The sequence below is a fragment of the Adiantum capillus-veneris genome, chromosome 11 (genome assembly GCF_014529385.1).
Source record: "Adiantum capillus-veneris isolate H3 chromosome 11, ASM1452938v2, whole genome shotgun sequence".
NCBI classification, from domain to species: domain Eukaryota; kingdom Viridiplantae; phylum Streptophyta; class Polypodiopsida; order Polypodiales; family Pteridaceae; genus Adiantum; species Adiantum capillus-veneris.
In genome coordinates this window covers 83899381-83920280 of record NC_140941.1, presented here as the reverse complement: position 1 = coordinate 83920280, position 20900 = coordinate 83899381, and positions in this window count along the sequence as shown.

Genomic DNA, 20900 nt, shown 5'->3' with positions numbered 1-20900 from the left:
TTACTTATGTACCATCTAGTTCAGACAAGCTGTAAGTAGTATTTTCATGCACATGCATTACAACGTACGGTCCAAACCATCTTTTTGAAAACTTACGCATGACTGTGTGCTGGTTATCAACGCTACTATCATACACCAAAACCCAGTCACCTTTGTCAATTGCTTTGCTCTTGAGTCGATGTCGCTTATCAAAGCAGTCCTTGTTTTTCAACCTTGCATTTTTGAGTTGTTCTTTTGCAGCTTCAATGTCTCCGGGTCTTCTCTCTAGCTGCCTTTTACGCAGTGCAAGGAGATCTTCCCTGCTGAGCCTCTCTTGCCAAGGTAGTACATTCCATGTGGGAATTGTATCTTCAATCGACATCACTGGCTTTTGACCATACATTAGCTCTACAGACATGTAGCCAGTTACTGAGCTATGTGTTGTACGATCAGCCCATAAAGCATATGGTAACAATTTTGGCCACTCACCAACTCTTCCTTCGCAAGCCTTGGCCAAAGCTTTGATGATAGGAGGATGCCCTCTTTCACTCTTTCCATTGCCTTCAGGGTTGTAAGCTGTAGTAAGAGAAAGCTTGATTCCTAATTTAGAAAAGAACTCCCTTGCTTCTTCGGCATCCAGTTCACCTCTATCTGCAGTGATTTTTCCCACACAACCATAACGGCAAATCACCTCATCAAGAAAGAATTAGCACACAGCTTCTGTGGTTTTAGCTCTTAATGCTCTTCCTTCAACCTGGTTAGTTAGGTCCTCTCGTGCAAGAACCAAGTATCTCATCTGCTAGAGTCCTAGAGGCATTGTGAGTAGATGCACAACCCATTTATAGTGCATGGCTAGTGGATATGTAGGGTGCAATCCATCATGATATCGGACATTTGAATACATTTGACAAGTTACACATGACTCTACAAATTTGTTACATCTTTATACATACCCTTCCACTAGTATTTTTCTTTCAACTTGGAGAAGGTTGCCCACACACCCCTGTGTCTAGCCCATAGACTCTCATGAAACTATTTCATGAGCATTACTTGAGTCTCTTTTTTACATATAACCCGTTGTGGTGTAGCACCCTTTTGTTTAGGATGCTTCCACAAGTAACCATCCCTCAAAAAGTACCCATATGCTTTCCTGCGTATCCTCTTGAATTCTTGTTTAGACCAATCATCCTGTTTTGTTTTAGAGTACTCAAGTAGCTTCCATTAGAAAGCCAATCACCTTCATAAAGATCTTTCAAGAACAATTCAAGTGAATTATTCATGCAAACATTGTTACCTTTGACATGAGAGATAGAATAGAACTTTGTACCTACATCATCTCCCTCATCAATCATTTGTGACTCATCTTCATACCTTGCCCTTGATAGCATATCTGCCACTGTATTGTCTTTACCTGCAATGTGCTTAAACTCAGGATTTAAGGACTTAATGTAGGCAATCCATCGCAACATAGCAATGTCTGGAGTTGAGCAGCTTGTAATCATCCCAAGAAGTGGTAGAAAATCTGTTTCTACAACCACACATGCACCAATTAGGTACTCTGTGCGCTCCTTGCCGCACTGTCGAAGCAAGGGACTTGCCAATACACCGTGTGCGAGCCACAAATGGCTCCAAGCACACAACAAGCCTAAACTAGCAAGCTCAAGAGAGCAAAGGGTGTGTCACTCACCACTCTACGCTTGCCTTCGTGGTGGATTCTTCGCCGCGATGAAGAAGAAGCTGCAGTCGTGCCGCGCTCAACCGCTTCGCCGCCGTCGTGCCTTCGTAATGCTCGATCGCACACACACTCTCCCTCTCTCTCTCTCACACACACACACACACACACACACACACAAGGAGGTGAAGAAGAAGAAGATGGAGATGGAGATGGAGCAAGAGCACTCTTCTATTGCACAAATGAGAGAATGAGTAAAAATTAGGTTTAGTTGGATTTTATATGAGCTCACCCCATTCACACTTGGGCGCCCATGCTTAGCCAACTAACCCTAGCATGTTCGTGTTAGAGTGCGCCTCTCATCGGCGATCACTCTTACCCTTTTCCTATTGGTCCGACAAGCCCGGTACCTGACTCTACCAAATACATAATACACATCCATCGTAGGTGATGGGGTGTCCGTGAGCCGTGAGGGTTAACATGCCCCCCTTCCTGATGTAGATTCCGTCCTCGGAAGATATTGAGTTGAAGCTGTTTTGTCGATGTGGAAGAGCATTTGAGATGAATGTCCTTAGCCTTCTTCAGTCACTGCAAAATCAAACAACATTGGCACAATAATTGCATTCTCATAAGTGATTAAAAAGCATATGCAGTTTTAGGTAGACAAATTGATTGGTAAAAGAATTTCAAACAATTTGTTAGCAATGAACATTAAATTGCAATGTAATCAAATGCATAAACAGATGTCAAGGTAAAAAATTAAACAATTCTGGGGTCGCTAATTTGACGGTCGAAAGGCACTAGAGATCGAATATTAATACCATGGGTAAGCTTCTTAATTATCTGTGGTCAATTAATTTGTTTAATCGCGAGAGCCAAGTATTCATGTTCGAGGGCTGACTAGAGGCTATATCTAGAAGACCTTGTAGTTAAGCTACCATAAAAGGAATTTCTCATGAAATCATCGCCTGACTGATTACTTTTTCTTTGACCCCCCAAAGTCTTTTCACAGTGATTCAATTTGATGTGTGTGCTTATTTTGTATGCCTTGGGTTTTTTGCTTTTCAAGGAAAAGCGCCCACACTGGGAACCTCTAGGGCTCTGGTACCATAGGCGATACATGTGAGTGAAGTACCAATTTAAGCAGGGATTTCTCTTCCAGCTTAAAATTTTACATTGTGGCACTTTGATTTTTTGTTTGTTCATTTTCAACATTTAAATTTTGTAACTTTGGGGGGTCATATAACATTGTTACCCTCCCCAGGCTCATCACATTAGTAAACTCCCTTTATAATACTTAAGCTAAAGGTCAATAGGGTTAAGCCCACTAGAAAGCCCTAGTACATTTCATACAATGCTGCCTAAATCGGATTAAGAACCTAAGTAACCATTGCTTATTAGGAAGGCATTCCCCATGGTATTAAGAGAAGATTTCTAATACCTAGCTTGGTCAAACTAGCTTAGTCGGACTGCTTGATTTTTACACCTAGACAAGTGATTATGACAAAACATTACATTGAATTAAATGTTTGATAGTAAGAAAATGCGGTGAATATTATGCTACCAATCACAATCAAAGCAGACAAACATGGATGCAAAAAGATAAGGGCAATGCTAATGGACATAAAACACCTGTTTGTGTTGATGGTCGCGCTTGATTTGAAGTGTGAAGGAGAGAAAGGTTCCATGAAGGTCCAAATCCTATCAATAGCAACACGCTCCTATACACACTAGGAAACAAAAGAAATACCTCCAGGAGGCATATTAGTGGGAAAAGAGAACTTTGCTAATCACTCAACTCTAAAACAGAAACACTCCTATCGTACTAATCTTACCTACCCTCCATCACTCAAGTGATGAGGATCAAAGGTGTTTTATGGCATAGGTTTTTGTTGCACCGTACCAGATGTGACATGTGTAGGTCTGAGTCAATGTTTTGACTTTTAATGTGCATACTCGTTTGCTAATTGCTCTTGCTCTTTTTTTTTTTTTTGTGAGTATAAAGCTTTATATGTACATTCCCTAAGATCGGAGATTGAGAGGTCAGGGAAAAAGGTTGAGAGGGAAGCAAGTGAATAATGACTGTCAGCAAAGACTCCCCCCTTCCTTGGGTAGATCATACCATTTGAAATGAGCTTGTCACCCTTTGAAACCAATTGTTCCAGTTGGTAATAGGTGAGGATTTTTGACAGTAGTTTTCTATTACCCTAGGTGCCTCGTCAAGTTGCAAGGGTGGTAAGGTACTCTCCCAGGATCGAACTTGAAGTGGTTCATCAGGTGATTCTTGAACACTGGGAGGTGTGGATTCTTTTGTAGCTTCATGGGGGTCCACTACTATAGATGGAGGCTGTGTAGAAGCTTTTACCTCTATGGATGTATTACATGAGGGGCTAGAAGCTTCATGGGACTCCCCCCTTCCTGAGCTAGGTGGAACAAATCGTTCTTTCTTTGGTACCCAAACTAGCTCGGGAGCGGGTGTGTAGCATTCTGTGATTTTTTTCTTTCCACGATCATTGATTCGTTTTGGAGCTACGGGATTGGGCTCACTTAGGTCAGGTGATAGGTAAGAGCACAATCTACGTTTTGGCACCCAGATTTGATCATTTCCTTGATAGTAGCCTTGGGCTTCCAATAGTCGTTTAGGGATCCATCGCAACATTTTCTTACTTTTCTTGGAGCGAGTGATACGTTTCTTACAAGGCTTCTGTTTTTTAGCACTAGCTATGGTCACTAAAGAAGCTTTAGGGACCCACTTGTATGTTTTCTTCGTTACATTAGGATGAGTCTTGTTGGAAGCGATATGCATTGCTTGTAGCATATTTAAGGGTATGGGAATTTCATCCCCCTCAAGTGTTACCCAGGTCGTCCCCCTATTTCCCCAAGTGTCTATGGTTGCTGCTAGGTGGACCCAATCCACATTGTCCGACTCAGTCATCCCTGGTAGGATATCCATATAAGGAGAATCTTGGCCAATGTCTGTATCCTTCTTACAAGTGTAACAATATTGTAGTGGGGCCGAGTGAACTGTGGTGTGAGAGCGATGATCAATAATGGTTTTACTCCCTAAGGGGTGTACCTTACCAGTCACCAAATCAACTCTAAGGACAGAGTCTTGGAATTGCAAATAGACATGATTTTTAGACCAATCATGAACCATTTGTGCTTCCCTCATGAATGGTCGTCCTAAAATCATTTCATATGACATAAGGTGTTTAGAGAAATCCATTACAATGAACGTATGTCGTACCTTGTGTCCTAGAACTTTGATCTTAAGATCCTTGAGCATCCCCATAGGTTTGGCTATGGTACCATTTGCCATCTTTACCACAATGTTAGTAACACTGAGGCGGGGTTTTCCCATGGATTCCCAACAATCTTTTGTAACGATGCTAACTCCCGCACCACCATCAAGAATTCCCTTTATAGTTAATCCCTTGGTAGTGATGGGTAGGGTCGCATTAGACTCGTCGCCTTCAAAATACTGCCCTAATTCGTTAATGGGTACCTCGATCACAGACTCGTGTCCATCTAAGTCAAGTGATTGCACATGATTTTCCTCATCAATCATAATCGAGTCTGGCCTATTTGGTTGCGCAAACTACGGTAATCCCGTTCGTAGCTCTCCGTTAAGGAATGCTCGAAGTGCAAGGAATAACTCAGGATCTCCATACAGCTTTGCTATGATCGTGGTTCGGACCTCAGAAGACATGAAGTCCACTAGTTTGGCAACATTCATTGGCATTTTGCAGGGTGTAGGTCCTTGACTAGGAACTGGTGAGGATGGAATCTCATATTCCTCAATGGGATCAGGTATTCCTTCGTTAAACATCCTTTCCAACAAGAAGGGTGTATGCTCACTTTCTGATGTCCCGTCCTCACTCCCTTCTTGGATGATACTAGATATGGCTAACGGTCTATGGTTCATGTGGGGTGGATGAACTTGCGTGGGAAACACTGTGTCATGAATTTTGACATGCATGGGTTCTGGTTCTAGTTTCCTTTGAGTCTCCTCCACTAAACCTCTTAGATGTTTCACCTGCTCAATCTCGTCTACTGGGTTTGGGTACGTCCCAATCTTCTTTTTACGATTCTTCCCTTTTTGCCCCTGCGGTTTATCTTGGGGGTCTTGGATTGGATTTGGAAACACTTGTGGTGTTTTCAGAGGCTCTTTATGGTTTTCTCTTATTCGGTTTTCATTTGGTTCCATGTTACGGTTTTCTTTGTTGGTCTTTCCCTTTGTGGTATTGGTTCTAGTCTCCATTGTCTCGACTGAATCTGAATCATCCTCGAGGTCATTCATATACACGGGGTCATCTCCTGTTCCTATGTTTGTTTTGGAACTTGGCTTTGAATTTCCCGTATTCTGCGACCTCTTCCTTCGTGTCTTCTTTTTCTTTGCTTGGATAACTGACGCGGTATCTCTCTCTTCGAGGATATGGCCTGGCCCTTGAAGCATGGACCGTGTAATCGCATAAGCGGGTGCGACGGGTGGTATTGGCGATGTCGCACTAGCAATTTTGACCAAATTTAGGGATGTGATTTTAAGCGCATTTGGGTTATAGGGGCATTGGGCAATCAAGTGATCTATGCCACAACGATTACATGTGAGTATTGGCATTGCAGACGTGCTCCCTTGATTCATTTGCATGTGTGCAACATTCTTTTGCAGCCTAATAGGGCACTCCGCTGCCCGCTAGCCTGGGTGTTGATATTTTGACCTCTAGATGCGAGAGCAGCAGCTTGATAAACCGGCTTGACTTGCCCCCAACAATCTTCCATGTAGTATATAGGACACTCTTCCAATGTATCAAGTCCGTAGGCAATACTAGTGTCTATTTCCTCCTCACAGCCATCTGCATAAGCATTAGATGGCTCGCAACCCACTTGGTTCATAGGGGCGACTCTTGGATGCGGGGGCTGCGGTCCTAGCACAAGAGGTGGTAGCGATGTAGCTTGTACAACATTTTGAGATCTAGGGACCATGTGTTGCGGTAGTTGCTCAACAGGTGGAGCAGGCATCAATACAGGAGCTCGAGGTGCATCCGTCCAGGCTACAAGTGGTCTATTTGCCATCATACGTTTGATCATTAAACAATCCTTAGCTTGGTGACTATACCTACCACATGCGTTGCAAGTTCCATTAAATTTTACTCTAAACGTAGGGCACTCACTAGTGCTATGTGGACCCAAGCAAATGGAACACCATTGTTGCTCCCTTCTTGGATACATGTGACTATTTTGAGGGGGTCGATTATCCTTAAGAGACTCTTGGATTGCCTTGGTGAAGTCTGTCAAGAATGTCTCAAATACCTTTGGCTCATTGGCAATGGGCTTTGCAGTCATGGGTTCATACTCAATGGCTTGTGAGCTAGTGGATCTCGTGTCAGTAGACACCCTCATGCCTGCTATCATCAAGTTGTTCTCTAATTGGATTGCATTGGCAGTGACATCTTCCCAGGTTGTGATACCTCTAATCACTAGTCCATTATAGATTCCTTCATTCCTCAACCCTCGAATGAATTGATCAAGCAGTTGGTTATTGTTGAAGCGCTCATTTACAGGGCAGCGAGAGTTTAAGTGCTTTAGACGACTAATGAAGTCCCTTACTGACTCTCCTTTCTTACGTTCGGCCTTCTGTAGCTGAGATGCTACACCCCAAAGCACACCTTCTCGTATGTACTCCTTTAGAAACAACCTTCGAAGGGTAGGGTAGATTGTTTTCTCGTCCACCCTTAGGGTTCTATACCAATCTCTAGCCTTCCCACTTAATGTCAAGCTTAAGGCATTGCACTTATGTAGTTCGTTGCGTTCCCCTAAGGAATCACATACTTGTTCAAACACTTCAATGTGTTTTCTAGCATCTTCGTCCCCATTGAATTTTTGCGTGAGTTTGGCAATTTGTATTGCCTTACTTCTAAGCTCTCTATCAGATGCATGACGCATATTTTCCGCGATAGATCGACCTATGGTTTGAGCAAACGCTGCCAAGTCACCTATATGAGGAGGCAGGGCCGGTGGAGGTACTCTTGGAATCATATGTGGGAGAGGGACGGGTACCGGTCTTGGCATATGTGTGGATGATGCAGGATATGGAACATAACCGGGCATAGGTCCACTCGGATAAGGGCTAGGGAGCGGCACTCGAGGAGCATAAACAAGTGGTACAATTGGAGGTGTGGGGGCCATGTGTGCATAAGGGGCTAGAGGCACATACGGTCGAGGCCCCATATTAGGTACTACGACACTAGGTAGTGGCACTGCACTAACCGTAGATGTCATCGGTACATTCTCTGTCAGGCTTATCCCTGGAGTGAGCACTGTGTTTTCCTTAATAGAGGGTTGAGCCAAGTTAGGGAAGCTAAAGTTGTCGCTTGGAGGCTCAGATTGCATAGAGACCCGAGGTGAAATGACGTAAGATGGGTCCATGGGGCTCATTAGAGGAGTCTCCATTTGTGATAGAGTAGGCTGTTGAGCCTTGCTCGTATCCAGAAATCTCATGGGGACAGTTGAGAGTATATTTACTCCTCGGTTTTGCCTTTCTGATTGAATAATGCCATGGATAACATTACAAATCATTTTCTGTTGATCTTCGATGCTCGTGGCACTAGAGGTGGATTGTACAATCTCTATCCATCCTACATGGTAGGCGTGGCCAGAGTGTAGATCTGTCAACACCTCAGTGTGGAGGTCGTATGTCCAATGATCATTAATGAACAATCCTTCTAGAGTCGACGTGTTAACGGTTTCTTGTGAGGTAGAAGCAATGTTGCTCCCCGTGGTTTTACTTGTCACCAACGGTACTCTAGAGGGAACTTCTGAAGGAGGCAACTCAACAAGGCCTTCTTGGTAAGAAGTTGGCAGCATATCCACATGGACACTCTTTGGGGGTGTGGGGTCCACGTGCGATGTGAAAGGAGAGTCCACTTCCCCACCCCCTTCGTGTGCTTCATTTGCATCAGGTTCCGAGCGAGTAGCTCTACCTAATGTTTCCATGAAACGGCTAAACATACTAGTACTAGGCTGTGGAGCTTCAAGAGGTGCATGGCCTTCTCTCTCAGTGTTTTGGGTAGGGTATGCTTCCATGATTTCTGAGTCGGAGGAGGAATCACTAGTGGCTATTTTAGGGTCTTGGGTGGTGCTACCTTGTGTCCCCACTGAGGGTCTAGAGCCTATCGTGGATGGGTAATGGGTGTCCGTATGAACAGAGGCACTACCAATGTGATCGTTCTCTAACACTCGTCCAAAGCGTAGGTTCATATGACTTGATTACTTAGAAGTGTCAGTGAGTGCCCGTGAAGGCTGCTCACCTAGTATTTTTGGGTGTTTTGCAACCCAAGTCTTTCCTTAATTTGACTTTTTGGTCCTTTTTTTCTGACCCGGCTATAGAATAGAGCGTATGATAGCTCAAAACGAGCGTCTCGGTCAGAGGGTCGTGCCGTGCTTTATAGCCCTCCGTTTGGTCACTCTATGCCCTCGGAATCCCTAAAACTGTCAATTTCCAGTAGGGAACTAAGCCCAAACTAGAAAGTCTAAGGGTGCAAGTGGGAAGAGAAAGGAGGAGAGTGGAGGACTTGCCCCACATGCTCTCATTCTCTCTTGAGGGAGTAGGGTATATATATAAGAGTGAGTCTAGTATATATCATAAGCCTGAGGACTGAGGCCTGGGCCTGGGCTTGGGCTTGGGCTTGGGCTTGGGGAAATGATCCCGATCTATCTTTTATACAAACCAACCCGTCCGTTTTTATAACTCACGTTTTTTATTTTCGAAAATTTAACCTCCCCCTCACTCGCGTTTTTATTTTTCGGAATTTTTTTTTCGAAATTTATTTTTTTTTCTCAATTTTTTTAATTTTATGCAAAAAATGCAGAAATTGAAAATGCAGAAATTGAAAATGCAGAAAATTTAACACAGAAAATGCAGAAATTGAAACTTGACAGAACCGGAAAATGCAGAAAATGCAAAAAACGCAAGAAATGTGAACTGTGCAGTGCAAACCAGAAAACGTAGAAAACGCAGAAAACAGAAATCTCCACACAACTACACACACTCATTCCCTGCCTTTCCTATGATAGAAATTGCACCACAAGAAAGCGTAAAGTGCTTAACCGAGCTTAGTGTAGGGCATTTCCCCGGCAACGGCGCCAAAAATGTGCGCTCCTTGCCGCACTGTCGAAGCAAGGGACTTGCCAATACACCGTGTGCGAGCCACAAATGGCTCCAAGCACACAACAAGCCTAAACTAGCAAGCTCAAGAGAGCAAAGGGTGTGTCACTCACCGCTCTACGCTCGCCTTCGTGGTGGATTCTTCGCCGCGATGAAGAAGAAGCTGCAGTCGTGCCGCACTCAACCGCTTCGCCGCTGTCGTGCCTTCGTAATGCTCGATCGTACACACACTCTCCCTCTCTCTCTCTCTCTCTCTCACACACACACACACACACACAAGGAGGTGAAGAAGAAGAAGATGGAGATGGAGATGGAGCAAGAGCACTCTTCTATTGCACAAATGAGAGAATGAGTAAAAATTAGGTTTAGTTGGCTTTTATATGAGCTCACCCCATTCACACTTGGGCGCCCATGCTTAGCCAACTAACCCTAGCATGTTCGTGTTAGAGTGCGCCTCTCATCGGCGATCACTCTTACCCTTTTCCTATTGGTCCGACAAGCTCGGTACCTGACTCTACCAAATACATAATACACGTCCATCGTAGGTGATGGGGTGTCCGTGAGCCGTGAGGGTTAACATACTCTTTCCCACTTTTCAAGGCTGTAACCATACCCCATAACTCTCTCTTTATCTGTGGATAGTTTCTTTGGCGAGCACTTATTACCTTTGCTCCAAATTTTACCACATACCTGTGTCCTTCTTTGTCATCTTGCCCTATTGCCCATCCAATCCCTGTAGGACTGGTGTCTACTGTCCCAATTACTGGCCTTTGACACTCATAGTCTACCTTTCTCAAAGTTGTTGCCGATTGGAGTACCTCCTTCAGCTTTTTCATGGATTTTACATGTGCTTCTGTCCATTTAAACTTTTGATTCTTTCTAAGCAGCTGATAAAGAGGATCAGCTACATGTGCATAATGTGGAATCCAAATAACATAGAAGACACATGCTCCCAGAAACCTTCTAACCTCAGTGATGCTAGTGCACGTTTCTTTCATTCTTTGGATGGCATCTGCCTTTGTTGGACAAGGTTTCCTACCATATGGCCCGCACATGTGCCCCACAATAAGCACTTTATTGACACCAAACATAGACTTTTTCCTTGACAATGTAAGATTCACTTCTTCCAACCTAGACAAAATTTTATCACAATCATTTATGTGATTTACCACAAACCTGCGACATCCCTTGAGATCCAAAGCTTCATCTTTGTCACTTTCTTCACATCCTTTGATAGGCAAATCATCAATGAAAGGCATTGTGATTTGAGGAATAAAGTCACGTAAGACCTTATTCATCCCATTCATCATATGTGCAACCGAGTTGGTTGCTCCCTGTGGCAAGGTACACATCCTTACCAAACCCAAAGGTGTCCTCATGGTTTTCAAGTCTCTACTTTCGATTGCAAGCTAAAATTGATCATACCCTGACTAGAGATCCCCCATTGAGTAGATTTCCCTCCCTGCAAATGCCTCTGCAAACTCATCCACAATTGGACCTGTACCTACATTTCTAATTGTCACCTTGTTCACTGGTTGCATATCTTGGATGAAGCGTAGAGAACCATTCTTCTTCGGAATTGTGAACCACCTGTTTGAGTATGGAGCACAAGAAGGCTCCAAGATTCCCATTTTGATTTTCTCATTCAGTAGCTCTACTAACTTTGGCAAATGAGCCTTTGGAACCGGAATAGGCCGCAGATTCCAAGGCACATGAGGTATTGTTAAAATTACCATAGGAGCTACAATAGAAGGATCAACACATCCTATCTCATGTGGCTCAAATGCAAAAGCCTTACCATGCTTTGAAAGCATTTCTTTGAAGCACTTTGTATCCTCCTGTGTTAGAAACTCCTTGCGACCAATCTGCAAGTCTTGGAAAGACTCCTTTGTGAAGGTATGCCCAATCTTTTTAGGATTCCTCAAACTTGGTTGTAAAGAAGCCCGCTCAATCTTTTCCCTGTTGTTGGGTGGTAAGGGTGAAGCTACTGGTTTCACCTTCTTTGCTACACTCTTGTATTTAGTTTCAACATGGACTTCTGGGCCAACTGTTTGGCTTTCTTTAAAGGCTTCTATTACTTGATACATTTCCATAGAGCAAACTTCCACAACTTCATTTTCAAGATGCAAATTAGACCCCATTATAGCATCAAGCTCACCCATAGTATCTACAAAAGAAACTTGTTCACACAAACCCAAAACATTTTCAGTAGGCTCTAGCAACCCACTCTTTTTCATGCCTATTTGTACATTATGCACATATTGCCTCTCACATCTCTTCAAATCTTCAAGTTTTGTAAAACATACTGATCCATTCTTTGTTACCAAGGAGCTCGTTGAAAACGCTTCACCTATTTTTGGATCAGGCGAGACCCTTTTTCTTTCTGTACCACTGCAATTCCGCTTTACAATGGTACTTGGCCAAAACCCATCATTTCTCTATGATCATGAAACTCTTTGCTCACCTTTGGTAGAGGATGTTCTCTGAGGTTGTCACGATTTCTTTCATGGTTCACACAAACTATGAGAAATTGGATAGCTCGTTTACCATCTTTGCTACGTATCCTAGCATATGCTGAACCATCATCCATTACCTTTGTTTCCATTCAAACTCCCACAATGTAGGGCTGTCTAAGGATGAGATGATATGAAGATGTATCCTGTACAAAGAAGTTTTGGTCAATCTTTACATCACCTATTGTTACCTTCACACCTGGACATGCTGCATACAATTCACCGGATGAATTGTTTTCCACTTTTACCATCCAGCCATGATCTGTGTTCATCGGCCATTTGCACTTGTTGTAGAGACTCTTTGACATTATGTTTATTTCTGAACCATGGTCAATCAAGGCAACAAATGGCTCTTCAAGATCACCTACCTTGACCAAAGTTTCTGTAGTAGCCCTTGCCCAATGACTTCATGAATAGTAACTCCTAAGAATATCTTCAACTTCTTCATCATCATTTGAGAAATACACTTGCTTCACTCTCCCACTAGATTGGTAGCATCCTACCACAGCTCCATCATTCTCCTTATTTTGCAGTTGCATCCCTTGTGTCTTTGAGGTTTCCCCTTCAACCTGTGGACGAGAAACTTCAGCAAGGGTTTGCCTCTTCCTCTTGATGATGTCAATGATCTCCTCATGGAATTCACGCTTTGCAATGCCAAGAACTTCTCCCAGAGTAAACTCAATCTTGCTATTCAAGATCCTTTCCTCCAAGACTTTCTTTAAATCTGTAGCAACCTCAATATCAGATTGTAGTTTATAAGTTGGGCCTTTTGTCTTACCTTTCGTTGGATCTTTCTTCTTTCCTGTTGTAGACTCCTCCATGAGTACTTTAGGTGGAGATGCTCCTTGTGTTGAGGGTGTTTGAGAAGGCATTGAGTCGCTTCTTCCCCCACTTCTAGAAGCTCTTTTTGATGGTCCTTCATCAGCATTCTCACGTCTGCGCTTCTCTTCTACAATTGTCTCATTTTGTTGGCATTTTGTAATGTAGGCATGCACTGACAATGAGTCCACTGGATCATTCCATCCTGTTTCTAGACGTATGCAATCACCTGATTCATGTAGAATCTCTTTTGAAAGCTTTCCCTTTTTAGCTAATTACATGACATTTGGCCAAATTTGACCATGATGGTCACTCACCTCTTCATCACAAAAATGTTCAATTTTTACTCCATAAGTAGCTGCCTCAACTGAAGAGGTGGCATGCTTGTTTGCCATATCTTCAACTAAGGTTTGCATTCCCCCCTTCCCAAAGTTAGTTCTCAAGGGTAGAATTGTCTCTCTTAAGTGGATTTTACCATCCTTAAAAAAGACAACATCTTTTGACAAAGCATCACTAAAATCATCACAATCCCTTTTTACATGGTCTGTACTATCACACCAAATACATCTATTAACAAACCCTTCTTTGGGCTGTTGTCTTTGCCTAGGAAGTGGCCTTGATGGTTGGCCTTTTTCTTCAAGCTTTGCAAACTTCACCTTCAAGTCACGCATTCCCTTCACAAGCTTATCTAGCATGGACTCATCAAACTTAGGAGCGATAAAAGTAGGCTTTACCATTTTGTCAGAAGTTGAGGTGGAAGGACTTGTAGTGTTTACTACCATCTTTTCCCTTCTTCTTTGTCGTTTGGCAAGCAGTGAGACAGCACCTTCAACCTCATTCCTGTCGGTCTTTAGTCCTTGCTCAACATCTTTATCTTCAAGAAGAAGCTCCAAATTTTCTTGAAACTCTTTACCTGCAGCTTGTAAGAAAAGATATGTTTTCTCTGCATCTAGTGTGGCCCTTTCTGTCCTGGTGAGTTGTACATAGCGCCGCTCAAATTCCCTAAGTAGCTCTGTTATTGATAGTCCTTGCTTTGGCTTGACTACCCATTCTAAGAATGTCCTTTTGGTCACTCTCTCAGAGTCCTCCATGAAATATTCCTCCTTTAAAGCTACTTTGAGTTCTTCCCAATTTCTCCCATGCCCATCTTTAATTACCCTAACATGCTCTCTAATTTCTGGAGCAACAACTAGCTCAAAGCTTTGAATCATCTCACCTTCCGACACGCGATGCAGCTCCATCTCCTTCACATACTCGCGTAAGTACTTGGTTACATCTTTGCCATTGAACTGATCCATTCTATTGACGACTGCTTGTATGGCCTTCGTTGCTGAAATCTCCCTTCTTTCAATGGCATGTTGTTGTTGCATAAACATTGCAAATGCTTGAAACATTTGCATTGTTGCTGGGTCAAAATGCATACCCTGTTTCTCAACATGATCGCCCATGGTTATCCACAAAATCTCACCCTGGCAGTTTTGCGTCGGGTTCACCAAAAATATGTCGAGAAATTTGCAATCTTGCCAGGAAAGCACCGGGCTTATGGCTGTGAGAGTTTGTGAGAGACCTAAACAAAAACTATATGAAGGAGTTAAACCATAGATGCCATGAAGACTAGGGTTTGGAAAGAAGTGCAATCAAAGAAGACTCACTCTTTCTCTCTTGCACTCACACACACAAAGAAAGAACACAAAAGAGAATGTCAAAACAATACGAAAATGAAAACATCAAGGCTATGGTCATATCGTATCATGGGTAATATGAAAGGGTTAATAGATGAGTTAATGGCATTCAATCTTGGCTGACCAAATAGGCTACGAATTGTTCTTTGGAATTGTAGTTTTGTGCTTACCATAATATATATATTTTGTCTAGTGATTGGGATTAATTGTGTGTACAAATCCTCTTGGTTCATAGCAAGATAACTCCGCTTACGTCAAAAGAAAAGTTATAGTCTATGAGAGGTAGTCTGATGGGATCCGGTGATAGAAGTATTTCATTAAGCCTTTCTGGGCCAAAGAGAAACACTGTACGTTGTTGAAAGTATATTTTACGGCTAATCCATACGTTAATTCTAATAGATCGTACAGAGTGAAAGCGATAGAAATGATCATCATGTGGGTTATTCATCTAGGATAGTATGTGAGAAATGTAGATATGAGAGAAGTGAAGAGATGAGAAGTTTCCCTCCCAAGCCCTATTCTTGCCCATAGGCAATAAGGATACTGCGGGGAGAGATGTACCTGTAGAAAAGAGAACTTAGAATTTGCAGAGAGGATGAATTACTAAGAATGAGAGAGATAGGTTTACTTAAGGAGATGAGATTAGATACATATATATATGTTGGATTAGAGATGAAAAAGAAAACAAGAAATCAAGAAAACATCAATGTAGAACACATCTTACTTGACAAACCCTTCGGCACCATTATTGATGGAAAGAGAAGAAGAGTGGATAATTCCACTTTGATTGATACACCAAGTGTAAGACCTTCTTTGATTAGAGTTGATCCTCCAAGGTTAGCTTGTTGCAAGAATGGCTAGTCTCCCTCTAGGAGAAAGTGTAGGCTTGGGTTTATGTTAATGGCTAAGTACAATTAGACATTACTACTCACTCCCTCAAGAATTCCTCTCATCAATGGCTTGAATGCTTGAGTTCCTTTCAAGGAAGAAGACGTCCCCTTTTATAGGTGAAGGGAACCCCCAAGGGTTTACACAAGAAGAGAGGAGCTAGTGTGAATAAGAATTGGGAAAGTTGGAAATGAGCTATCCCTGCATGATGTGGGCAGACTGGGGTCCAGTATTTTGATCATATCTCCTCAACCGCGGCTCCAAATAAAAAAGTAAAAATATGGGCAGAAACTTCAGCTCATTAGCTACGATTTTTATTTTAAAATCATTTTTCAATTTAGATTGAAACCTTGTGTAAAAAATTCATCAAAATAGGGTCCATTTCTGGAAGCAAAAGTCTTTCCGTGGTCCCCTTAGCTTAGAATTTCATTTAATTCCAAAGGACACCTCATGCCATATGAAAGCATGACATTGCTCCTTGACAAAGTTTTGTAATCATGCTTGCAATAATGCATTAAAATAAGTGTATCTTTGAAATCATGCCACCTAGTGTCCCACTAGGATTTGATTCCCTCCTAGTAGCTATTTAAAAAGAAATATAAGAAAAGTATAAAAAAACATAGAATATATATATATTGGAGTTTACCCTAGATATAGGATCTAGCTAGGGTGTGAGATGATAATGAGATAGTAGAAATAAAGAATCAATGCTTTTTGCCCCAAGTTAAAGAGGCGGAGCTATTGAGCTTTTCCCATAGTATTTTCTGATGGTAAAGTAAGGATAGGTTACCCTTGAGAAAAATAATAGGATGAGATAGAAGGCTTATTATTATACTTAAATATGCATATGTACAATTGAAAGGCAGGCCTTGTGATTTAATCACTTGTTTATATTTGACATGTACATATTTTTTAGACCCCTCAATATTTGATTTTCTTAGTTGTACTATTCATTTATATCATGATCTCAATAATATCTTCAATTATAGACCTACCAAATAAGGTCAAGGGTATGTGGCTTGCATGCATGCACCATGGGGAGCTCACTCTTGGAGGTATTCAAAAGAATCATCCAAAGAAGGACCTCACAAGGACCTTGTGCAGTGGAAAAAACAGTTGGTTTTGCTGAATTTTAAAAGATCACATGCTCCCCGAATTTGGAAAGGTGATACAAACAAAAGTTGTAGCTCGTGAGCTGAACTTTTACCTCAAATTTTTTCATATTTTTTTGAGCTATGAACTGTGAGCTATGATTTTATTGGTGGACCCCAGTTTTCCCATGCTATGCAGCCACACTCCCTCTTCCACTTTATCATTTTCCTCTTTCACACACACTCCTCCCTCTCCTTCCCACTCCCAAACCTGCAACTCCCATGTCCTAATTTACCCTCTTCACCATTGCCACTTCTCTCACACCTCCATAGCCTTCATCCTCCATTTCTACACCTTAGGTGTCCCCCTTTCTCTCTACATATATGTCCATATTACCATACTCTCTTCAGCTTTGTAAAGAACTTCAAAAAATCAGCAAAAATCCAAGGTTAACCTTTGCAGATGAAGGCTTTATCATGAATTTTCCAAGGTTTGAAGATAACGTAGCTTCATCGACACGCGTTACTTCGCCATGCTGACCGCTTCTTCTACCGGTGCTGTAAAGAGGTGAATGTCAACTTCTCCAAGCTTCAACCTTGCTTTACAAGCTTATCCCTTCTCTAACTTTTCTCATCATATATCTCACCATTTGGTGAATGATTTTGTAAATATTTTTTAGTGATAATTACTAACTACTAACCACTAACCTTATTGTAAAATGCACCTTCTACTAGAGTAGGCACTCCCAAATTATTCACTCAATCCTCTCTCCTATCATCCTCAATAATTCTCTTCCCTTGAGCCCACATCCATGTGACTCAAAGGACAAGAGAGACCCACCCTCATTATAAAAAAATATAAAAAATATGAATAATCTTTTATTCCTTCAAATAAACTTGATTAGGCCTAATCCTAATCGGGGCTTCCAAAACCTATAAATAGAGCCCTTCTCTCCCTTGTAAATCATCACATGATCACACTACACCACACCATTCTCAACACATAACACACCACTCTTCAAGCCTAGTTGTGTAGAGTGTGTGCATTGTGAGTGCTCTATTCCATCACTACACATAGGTGCATGGAGAAGCTTGAAGTTAGTTATGCCATCTAGAGGAGTGGAGTGATACTATACTCTGCAATCACACTTGTAGCCTACTCTTGTCCATAAATAAGATTCATAGTTTTGGGTGCAATTGTATGCTGCAACTACGACTCTTCTCTCCAAATTGACTTGATAAGTTGGCTCATCAGGTGGTTGAAGGTATATTGTCCTTGAAGTTTGTTGTGCCATTTCATGCTTGGTGGTTTGAGGGCTTGTTGAATTGTTTGCCTAAAAGGTAAATTGTAAGAGGGTGCTCGGTGAGAGGGCTCCCGTGACCCTAAGACAATTTGTGTATTGGCAACAAGGTCAAGTTTTGTGTTGTCTCTCTATTTCTCATCAAGCTTTGTGTGCATCTAGTCTTTAAGGCTAAGACTGAGTTGCTCAAGTTGATTTGTGCTCTTTACCTCTCTCTGGTGTGGTGAATGTTTGTGTTTGGTGTGTGTGGCTATCTTGCATTCCCCTCTCTTTGTGCGTTTGAGTACAAGGAGATATCACGTGCGTCCTAGTTCGCATCTACAACTAGGTGGTGCCCCTTTTCTTGTTTGGTTTCTGGCTGTGGGTTGTTGTTGTCTCTGATTGTGCTTGCCCCAGCCCCAATTGAGCAGCACGGGAGCCTCGAAGGGTGTTTAGAGGCCGCTCTTCTTGTTGCCCCTCCCCGGACCGCCTCACTGCAATTTCATGCGTGTTTTCTTGAGAGATGGTGTTTCCCATTTCTCCTAGATTTTCTTTGTAGCAATGGCTACTCTAGCACCACTGTCAAGTATCACTATCATCCTTACCGCCTTGTACTCTAGCGATAAGGTGGCGTTCCCTTCCTTGCCTTCACAATAATCACCTACCTTATTCATTGGTATAGGCTCTGTTTTTGGTTTCTTTGGTTGGACCATTTCCATGATTTTGTCTACTCCTTTTTCCCCACAAATGTGGTTTGATTTTTAGAAGTTGAGCGAGAGTGATGGTGCATCATATAGGGGGAAGACATAAAATCATGTAAGCTCTTTGTGTCTGTCAACTGTGGAATTGGATTCACTAGGATGGTACAATCCTCACTTTAGATTTTGTCTCGTGTTCCCCTATAAAGGATAGTAAAGTCCTTATGGTTGGAGGCTTACTCTCTGTAGATACTCCGTGCCTGCATTTCCATACTTTGACTGAATATCTCCTGGATAGATCTCATGATCCATGTTGACCTTAGGGATTGGTGCTGATAGCAATGTGGCACTTCCATCTTTCATGGCATTGCTTGTCTCCTAGAGTGAATGTGTCCACAAGTCTTCCACTTTAGGAATCAAAAGCATCTCAAGTAGCCCTTGTATCCAATGGTCCTTCCTTTTCCACTATTGTGGGTTTGATCATGCTGTCTGGATTCTTAACGTAGTGTTTGAGTAGGTTTTCCCATCCATAGCTACCAAAGAACCCAAAGATTATGATTTGTTCGCTTGTGTTATTTTCCTTGAGCATGCTTGCTTTTACTTTTTCATGCACAAGAACTTGCTCGGGAGTTTTCAACATTTCTGGATATATTAGAGCTTGAACAATTTCTATGAGCTTCTTGCAGTCTCCATTCTTTTGGCTTTGAATTCAGGATGTGGATAGGTCAACAATCTTTGTTCCAAAGTTTGGTTGTTCTTCACTCTCGCCTCATAGGCTAGCAACATAGAATCTAAATGACCGTTTATCTTTTCTACTAAGACTGATCCGCCTGAGACAATCCTTGACTCTTCTGATCCCTTTGAGTTTTCCTTGCTCTCTTGTTCACGTTTGAGTTGCTCCTTTGCTTGGTTTAATTTTGTCTCCAAGGCTATCTCTTCCCTCAGCGCTTTCATTTTGTTTCGTTTGGATTTCCAAGATTTTAATGAGTCTTTAGTGACCCGTTTTCAAATTTAATTTGTTCTGGTAGTTTCAACTCATCCGTCCCTAGCTGATTTTTGGTTGCTTTTTGAGCTTGAACTTTAGTCACCACTTTGATTGCAAATGTCGGCTTTGACTTAGATTTGCATGAGCATGGTAAAATTTCAATGAAATTGATGGGAACACACCCAAACACAAACAAGCACCTCTCTATAGCCCAGGATATACATAGCACCCCTAACCACTAGATTTGACCTTCAAACACAACACAATTCACATGTAAACCACCATTTTCACATCACGATACATGCATACAGTTGCTTCGACGCCACAAGCACACCCACTAAATCCACCATGCCCAATTTGCTGCCTTCCACACACACACACAACCTCTCTCAATCCCTCTTTGCGCAACTGACCTTGAGGGGGCACACCTACCGACACACACCCAGAAATGCAACAAGCAGAGAAGGGGGAAGGGGGAACTGGCACAAGTAGACAAGAATGATGGCTTCAATATGCAAAAAAAGACCATATACAAAAATTGACCCAAAGCCAACACACGCATCGGCAAGCTCAACACATGAATCCGTAGCACTCTTGGCTCCACATCAATATCACCTGGCTAACCAGCCCTTCATCTTAGCAAAACAATGGTCTCCGCTCCAAAATGGCAAAAAAATCCCTTCAAACGGTGCAAAACCTCTCTCTTATAGGAGTTGCTCACTTCAAAAACAATTTTCTTTTGATTTTATTGGCTTGTGCAGCTCAAATAGAGCTCCTTTTGGTATCTTTGTGCATTTCATACACATGGCACTTCATTTTTCATAACCATTGCCTGCTTGAGACTCCTCAGAAACCTTCCAACTTCGACTGCATGTGAATCACCTCCTAGCCACCAATTCATCACTTTCCACTTCACTCTCTTACTCACTGCACATGAAGCACCCTTTAGGCCCCAGGGGAATAGTCACGGCACTCCGATTGTCCCGTAATAGAGAAATCCTCCCGTCATTAAAAAAAGCCTGCCATTTGAAGGCCGCATGGGAACAAGGACCTCTGGCAATGCCACATTGTCACACGATGCCACCTCGAGCAATCGCTCCACCGCCATCGAACGCCAACAAAGAGCCAC